Genomic DNA, 9049 nt, shown 5'->3' on the forward strand with positions numbered 1-9049 from the left:
GCGTTTTTGCAGAGCACTAATTGGTGCATTTTACAAACCTCTAGCTGGCTACAGAGTACTGATTGGTGCGTTTTTGCAGAGCAGTGATTGGTGCATTTCATAAACCTCTGGCTAGCCACAGAGTGCTGACTGGTGCATTTTACAATCCCCTTGTAAGACAGAAAAGTTCTCCAAGTCCCTACTGCACTCAGGAAGTCCAGCTGGCTTCACCTCTCAGTAATGATATTAAAAGGAAGTATAAAGTATTTGGTAGTTTTTAAAACTCCTTTTATGATGTAATATAGCTGTTAATTTTCCAGCTATGTTCCTTAAGAATGTTTCAGAAACAAACAAAAGAGTGAGTGAAGGCTGGGTGCAGTGGCTCATGCCTGTAATCCCAGCACTTTGGGAGGCTGAGGCAGGCAGATCACTTGAGATCACAAGTTCGAGACCAGCCCAATCAACATGGTGAAACCTCGTCTGTACTAAAAATGCAAAAATTAGCCGGGCATAGGGGCACATGCTTGTAATCCCAGCTACTAGGGAGGCTGAGGCAGGAGAATCGCTTGAACTCAGGAGGTGGAGGTTGCAGTGAGCCAAGATCATGCTACTGCACTCCAGCCTGGGCAACACAGCAAGACTCAGTCTCCAAAAAAAAACGTTGAGTGAACTGTACACATGTCAAGTTAGGCATTAGCTTTGACAATAGTGCCTAGAGAGAGTTAACTGGGAAATATGTGATACGTAGTGTCACTCAGACAATTTCTCAAAAGAGAGAAAAGCAAATAATGGCGCTTTACAAACCAGGTGCTTCAGGCCACATTAAAGAAAATTTCTGGCCGGGCACGGGGGCTCATGCTCGTAATCCCAGCACTTTGGGAGGCAGAGGCGGGCGGATCACAAGGTCAGGAGACTATGGTGAAACCCCGTCTCTACTAAAAATGCAAAAAATTAGCCGGGCGTGGTGGTGGGCGCCTGTAAGGAGAGGCTGAGCCAGGAGAATGATGTGAATCTGGGAGGCGTGGAGCTTGCAGTGAGCCGAGATCGCATCACTGCACTCCAGCCTGGGCGACAGAGTGAGACTCTGTCTCAAAAAAAAAAAAAAAAAAAAAAAAAAAACACTATTACAGGGGGGGGTGCAGTGGCTCACACCTGTAATCGCAGCACTGTGGGAGGCTGTGAATCATTCGAGGTTGTGAGTTTAAGAGCAGCCTGACCAATGGTGAATGGTCAAACTCCGTCTCTGTGAAAAATTAGCCAGGTGCAGTGGTGGGGGCCTGTAGTCCTAGTTAGTTGGGAGGCTGAGGCAGGAGAATCACTTGAACCCAGGAGGTGGAGATTGCAGTAAGCCAATATCACGCCACTGCACTCCAGCCTGGGTGATAGAGACTCTGTCTCAAAAACAAGCAACAACAAAAAAGACAGATTATTACCACTATTAGGTCTTTAATAATTTTTTCAAGTTTCTAATCATATGCAGTTAGAGGTATCCCAGCTGCAGTTTCCATCCTCTTTCCAGTTCACTTCAATATGTACATACCCAAATTAAGTAGTGAACAAAGGAATACTGTGATCCAGTGGAATCATGCTCTATTTAAGCCATGTTTCTAGATCAGTTTATTGGAACCTCCAAAAGGGAACTAATGTGCTATGGTAGGCCAACTATGCCAGCTCCAGAGGCCACGTCTTACCTTCCATGCTGTGTGCTGACAGGACCAGACTAGCCTACCCCTTAGGTTTCCTGCCTTGACTCACTTTTTTCCTCCCAGTTTCCCCCAATCTAAATATGCTTCTCCCAAATTGATAGTGCAAATCTGATCATGTCTCACTGCTCTTTAAAATCCTTCACTGGACAGACAACTCAATGCAATGTGGGATCCTGAATTGGATCCTAAACAGAAAAAAGACATTAGTGGGAAACTGGTGACACCTGAATAAAGTCTGTAGTTTAGTTTAATAGTATTGTGCCAATATTTATTTCTTTGTCGCCCAGGCTGGAGTGCAGTGCCGTGGTCTCAGCTCACTACAACCTCCAACTCCCAGTTTCAAGCGATTCTCCTGCCTCAGCTTCCAAAGTAGCTGGTACTACAGGCGTGCGCCACCACACCTGGCTAATTTTTGTATTTTTAGTAGACATGGGGTTCCACTATGTGTTGGCCAGGCTGGTCTCAAAATCCTGACCTCAGGTGATACGCCTGCTTCCGCCTCCCAAAGTGCTGGGATTATTGGCGTGAGCCACCATGCCCGGCCTATTTATTTCTTTTTTATGTGATAATTACCTTTTAAAAAAATTGTTGGACGGGCGTGGTGTCCCAGCTACTAGGGAGGCTGAGGCAGGAGAATCGCTTGAACGCGGGAGGCAGAGGTTTCAGTGAGCCGAGATCGTGCCACTGCACTCCAACCTGGTGACAGAGTGAGACTCCGTCTAAAAAAAAAAAAATTGTTGTGGGTGCATAGTATGTGTATATATTTGTGGGGGTACATGAGATGTTTTTTTTTTTTTTTTTTTTTGAGACAGAGTCTCGCGCTGTCGCCCAGGCTGGAGTGCAGTGGCGCGATCTCGGCTCACTGCAAGCTCCGCTTCCCGGGTTCACGCCATTCTCCTGCCTCAGCCTCCTGAGTAGCTGGGACTACAGGCGCCCACCACCGCGCCCGGCTAATTTTTTGTATTTTTAGTAGAGACGGGGTTTCACTGTGGTCTCGATCTCTTGACCTTGTGATCCGCCCGCCTCGGCCTCCCAAAGTGCTGGGATTACAGGCTTGAGCCACCGCGCCCGGCCCATGAGATGTTTTGATACAGGCGTGCAATGTGACATAATGACATCATGGAGAATGAGGAGGCATCTATCCCCTCAATCATTTATGTTTTGTATTGTGACCAATCCAATTACATTCTTTTTTTTTTTTGGTTTTTTTTTTTCGAGATAGAGTTTTGCTCTTGTTGCCCAGGCTGGAATGCAGTGGCGTGGTCTGGGCTCACTGAAACCTCTCCTTCCTGGGTTCAAGCAATTCTCCTGCCTCAGCCTCCTGAGTAGCTGGGATTACAGACATGCACCACCACACCTGGCTAATTTTTGTATTTTTGGTAGAGATAGGATTTCACCATGTTGCCCAGGCTGGTCTTGAGCACCTGACCTCAGGTGATCTGCCTGCCTTGGCCTCCCAAACTACTGGGATTACAGGCATGAGTCACGGTGCCTGGCCCAATTACACTCTTTTAGTTATTTTAAAATGTACAACTGGCCGGGCACAGTGGTTCATGCCTATAATCCCAACACTTTGGGAGGCTGAGGCGGGTGGATCACCTGACATCAGGAGTTCGAGACCAGCCTGGTCAACATGGCCAAACCCTGTCTCTACTAAAAATAAAAAAAGTAGCTGGACATGGTGGTGGGCGCCTATAATCCCAGCTACTCGGGAGGCTGAGGCAGGAGAATCGCTTGAACTTGGGAGGCAGAGGTTGCAGTGAGCCAAGATCATGCCATTGCACTCCAGCCTGGATGACAAGAGTGAAACTCTGTCTCAAAAAAAAAAGTACAATTAAGTTATTATTGATTATAGTCACCCTGTTCCAATATTGATTTCTTAGTTTGATCATTGTACCATGGTTATTAGATGAGGCTCAGTGGGGTATAAAAGATATCTGGCAGGGTGTGGTGGGTCAGGCCTGTAACCTCAGCACTTTGGGAGGCTGAGGCGAGTGGATCACCTGAGGTGAGGAGTTCGAGACCAGCCTGGCCAACATGGTGAAACCCCATCTCTACAAAAATACAAATATCAGCTGGGCATGATGGCGGGTGCCTGTAATCCCAGCTACTCGAGAGGCTGAGGTGGGAGAATTGCTTGAACCTGGGAGGCAGAGGTTACAGTGAGCCAAGATCATGCCACTGCACTCCAGCCTGGGCTACAGAGCGAGACTCTCTTTCAAAAAAAAAAAAAAAAAAACAAGACAAGATGGCCGGTTGATAGGTGCAGCAAAACACCATGGCACATGTATACCTATGGAACAAACCTGCACACACTGCATATGTACCCCGGAACTTAAAGAAAATAAATAAAGGAAGAAAGAAAGAAACAACAACAAAAAATTAAGAGCTGAAATATACAAGCAAGATTTCAGCCATACAGAAGTTTAATACTAGAAAGGTGTATGTGTGCATGGGGCGGGGGTCAGATCATGCAGTGCTTCCTAAGCAAAGGTAGAGTTTGGACTTGATCCTTAGGCCAATGGAGAGCCAATAGATGATTTTTTAAAACTTTTTATTTTGAGATAATTTCAGATTAACAGAAACAATGCAAAAACAGTACAGAGAGGTCATAAGAGAATGTGAATCAAAGGAAGAAAAACTTGTACAGAGTTTTTGTTTTTGTTTTTGTTTTTGAGACCAGTTCAGCCTCTGTCACTCCAGGCTGGAGCCAGTGGCTGGATTCCACCACTGCAAGCTCCGCCCCGGTTCACGCCACCTCCTGCCTCAGCCTCCCGCGAAGTTGGGACTACAGGGCGCCTCACTTACCTCGCCAGCTATTTTTGTATTTTTAGTAGAGACGGGTTTCACCGCAGTGTTAGCCGGATGGTCTTGATCTCCTGATCTTGTGATCCGCCTGCCTGCCTCCCAAAGTGCCAGGATTACAGGCTCGAGCTACCGTGTCTTCGCCTTTTTGAGACGAGTCTTGTTTGTCAGCTGGGAGCAGCAGTGGCATGATCTCAGCTCACTGCAAGCCCCGGCCTCCCGGGTTCACGATTCTCCTGCTCTGCTCTGAGTAGCTGGGACTATAGGCTCCGCTACCACGCCTGTCTAATTTTTGTATTTTTAGTAGAGACAGGGTTTCATTATACTGGCTGGGCTGGTCTCGAACTCCTGACCTTGTGATCTGCCCACCTCGACCTCCCAAAGTACTGGGATTACAGGCATGAGCCACTGCGCCCGGCCCCATCATCTAGGTTTTAAGCCCTGCATGCATTAGGTATCTGTCCTAATCCTCTCCCTCCCTTTACCTCCCACTCCCTGAACAGGCCCTGATGTGTGGTGTTCCCCTCCCTGTGTCCAAGTGTTCTCATTTTTCAACTCCCACTTATGAGTGAGAACCTCAGGTGTTTGGTTTTCTATTCCTGTGTTAGTTTGCTGAGGATGATGGATTCCAGCTTCATCCATGTTCCTGCAAAGGACATGATCTCATTCCTTTTTATGGCTGCATAGTATTCCATGGTGTATATGTACCACATTTCTTTTTTTTTTTTTTTTTTTTGAGACAGAGTCTTGCTCTGTCACCAGACTGCAGTACAGTGGCGGGATCTCGGCTCACCGCAACCTCCACCTCCCAGGTTCAAGCGATTCCCTTGTCTCAATCTCCCAAGTAGCTGGGACTACAGGCCTGTGCCACCATGCCCGGCTAATTTTTATATCTTTAGTAGAGATGGGGTTTCACCATGTTGGCCAGGATGGTCTTGATCTCTTGACCTCATGATCCGCCCACCTTGGCCTCCCAAAGTGCTGGGATTACAGGCATGAGCCACCATGCCTGGCCCACATTTCTTTATCTAGTCTATCATTGATGGGCATTTGGGTTGGTTCCATGTCTTTGCTATTGTAAATAGTTCAGCTCTTAAATTGAAAGTTACTTTTCCCAGTAAATCTTCCCTGACAGCACCCCTGCCTCCACACATACACCACACACACACACACACACACACACACACACACACACACACAGAGTTGAATTAAGTGCCCCTGGTATGCACTCCCAAGTACCCTACATGTACCTCTGATTTATCATTTATCACAGTGTATTTTAGTTCTGTCGGCCTCCCTTATTAGTCAATTGTTAATTCTAAATCTTCTTCTATCCACACCTACCCCTCCCCCCGTTTTTTGAGACAGAGTCTTGCTCTGTCACCCAGACTGGAGTGCAGTGGCCCGATCTCGGCTCACTGCAAGCTCGGCCTCCCGAGTTCACGCCATTCTCCTGCTTCAGCCTCCCGAGTGGCTGGGACTACAGGCTCCCGCCACCACGCCTGGCTAATTTTTTGTATTTTTAGTAGAGAAGGGTTTCACCGTGTTAGCCAGGATGGTCTCCATCTCCTGACCTCGTGATCCGCTGGCCTCTTTTTTTTTTTTTTTTTTTTGAGACTCTGTCTTATTGTGTTGCCCAGGCTGGAGTGCAGTGGCACAATCTCGGCTCACTGCAACCTCTGCCTCCCAGGTTCATGTGATTTTCCCACCTCAGCCTCCTGAGTAGCCGGGATTACAGGCGCCCACCACAACGCCCAGCTTAATTTTTTGTATTTTTAGTAGAGATGGGGTTTCACCATGTTGGCCAGGCTGGTTTCGAACTCCTGGACTCAAGTGATCTGTCCACTTTGGCCTCCCAAAGTGCTGGGATTATAGGCGTGAGGCACTGTGCTGGGTCCACACTTACCACTTTCATATAGAGAAGCAGCCATCAAAATAGCTTGATGTGACAGGCTTAACACTTTGAGGGTTAAGTTTTCCTTTGGAGTAATTATCCTTTTTTTTGTATTTATTTATTTATTTATTTTTGAGACAGGGTCTTGTTCTGTCACCCAGGCTGGAATGCAGTGGCGAGATCACAACTCACTGCAACCTCCACCTCCGGGACTCAGGGGATCCTCCCACCTCAGCCTCTGGAGTAGCTGGGACTACGTTATGGGCATGCACCACTATGCCCGGCTAATTTTTAATTTTTTTTTTTTTTTTTTTGAGATGGAGTTTCGCTCTTGTTGTCCAGGCTGGAGTGCAATGGCACAATCTCGGCTCACTGCAACCTCTACCTCCCAATTCAAGTGACTCTCCTGCCTCAGCCTCCCAAGTAGCTAGGATTACAGGCATCCGCCACCACGCCTGGCTAATTTTGTATTTTTAGTAAAGGCAGAGTTTCTCCATATTGATCAGGCTGGTCTCAAACTCCTGGGCTCAAGTGATCTGTCCACTTGGGCCTCCCGAAGTGCTGGGATTCCAGGCATGAACCACTGTGCCCAGAGGAGTAATTATTCTTGTTATTTACATACTCTATGATATTGTGAGAGTGGAAAGTTTTAGGTTTTTCCTTTGGACTCTTGGATTTTGGACTGAGAATCTGATTCCTGCACCAGTATCAACTTTTTATCAAAAGGGTATATGCCTTTTTTTTTTTTCAAGACCAGTGTGGTGTGATCTCAGCTCACTGCAACCTCCGCCTCCCAGGCTCAAGCAATCCTCCTACCTCAGCCTACAGAGTAGCTGGAACCATAGGCACGCACCACCATACCCAGCTAATTTTTTGTATTTTTGGTAGAGACAGGGTTTCACTATGTTGCCCAGGCTGGTCTTGAACTTCTGGGTTCAAGCAATCAGCCCTCAGCCTCCCAAAGTATTGGGATTACAGGTGTGAGCCACTGTGCCCGGCCACAAAAGGGTATATGCCTTTATTACAGTTTTCTATATACTAAAAAATTTAGCAAGGATGCTCATTAAATACTAATTATGAAACCCTAGCCGGGCACAGTGGCTCACGCCTGTAATCCTAGCACTTTAGGAGGCTGAGGCGGGCAGATCACAAGGTCAGGAGGTCAAGACCATCCTGGCTAACACGGTGAAACCCCGTCTCTACTAAAAATACAAAAAATTAGCTGGGTGTGGTGGCAGGCACCTGTAGTCCCAGCTACTCGGGAGGCTGAGGCAGGATAATGGTGTGAACCCAGAAGGCGGAGGTTGCAGTGAGCCGAGATCGCGCCACTGCACTCCAGCCTGGGTGACAGAGCGAGACTCTGTCTCTCAAAAAAAAAAAAAAGAAAAAGAAAAAAAAGAAACCCTAATTATGTACAGCAATTTCTCTAGGTAACTCAACAGTCTTTTGTCCTTTCTTGCTTTTCAAGCCTAACCTTAGCAATAAGATTTTATCTTCTCCTTAAACCTACTTACATTTATCCCAGTGTCTAAACATTTATTTATTTATTTATTTTTTCAGTGAGCATGTGTGTTTAACATGTGTTGCAGGGGATACAGTGAGTTCTTCTCTATTCAGGTAGGTTCGGAAGGTGGCTCAGAGTTCATTCACTCCAATCTCCCACAAATACAGAAGTGCCCTGATAAAATCTCCGAGTTGGCTATTCAGTCAAGATTTGCATACCTCCTGAAATGGGGTTCTTACTACCCCTCAGAGTAGCCCATTCTGCTGCTGGGCACCTCCAATGGTTCGCATTTTCCTTCCGTCAGCCTCTCACTTGGGCTTTTTGGGGGGCACAGATGCTGTCACTCCAGCCCAACCCACAGGACAAGAGAGGCAGCTGGGGTGGAACAGGGGCAGAAAAAACAATAAGTTAAATCCGAGAATGAACAGAGACATAGCAGGATGGGGAGGGACACTCCCGGGGTGCCAGCAGTCTCTAGCTTGATCCAGGAGGCACTGAGGAGGAAGTTCCTGGTGACAAGATTCCAGGCAGGAGGTGACTCAGAAGGGTGGATTGTCAATGCCCTTCTGTTCCCCACTATGTTCTTCAGGGCTGAAGCTATAGGGAGAGGGTGGCTCTATGTGGGTTAGGCCCAGGGTGGACTTCAGAATAACCTCAAGGAGCCGGAGAAGAACTCGTTCTCCTGGCAGCAGCTGTCGCCACAGCATTTGAATCCTTTGGAGCAAGTGAAGGAGATACCACATTTGGCTGCAGCCTTTTGGGGGTCAGCGAGCAGGCTGAGCAGCAAGGTGGGTGCAAGGCTGGGGACCCAAGGGTGTGACATCCTGGCATGAGGGCCACTCATGTCTAAAATGACTAAACTGTGTCATTTTACTTTCATCTCTGGCTTCCTGCTGTCCTATCCTTGCCACTGTTAAAAGATAGTTTTCAAAGAAAGATAAATCATGACTGTCATGCAAATAATGAATGCATGTTAATTTTTTTTTTTTTTTTTTTTTTTGAGACAGAGTCTTGCTCTGTTACCCAAGCTGGAGTGCAGTGGCGTGATCTCGGTTCACTGCAACCTCCACCTCCCGGGTTCAAGTGATTCTCCTGTCTTCGCCTCCCAAGTAGCTGGGACTACAGGCTCGTACCACCATACCCAGCCAATTTTTGTATTTT

Source organism: Papio anubis, chromosome X (genome assembly GCF_008728515.1).
Source record: "Papio anubis isolate 15944 chromosome X, Panubis1.0, whole genome shotgun sequence".
NCBI classification, from domain to species: domain Eukaryota; kingdom Metazoa; phylum Chordata; class Mammalia; order Primates; family Cercopithecidae; genus Papio; species Papio anubis.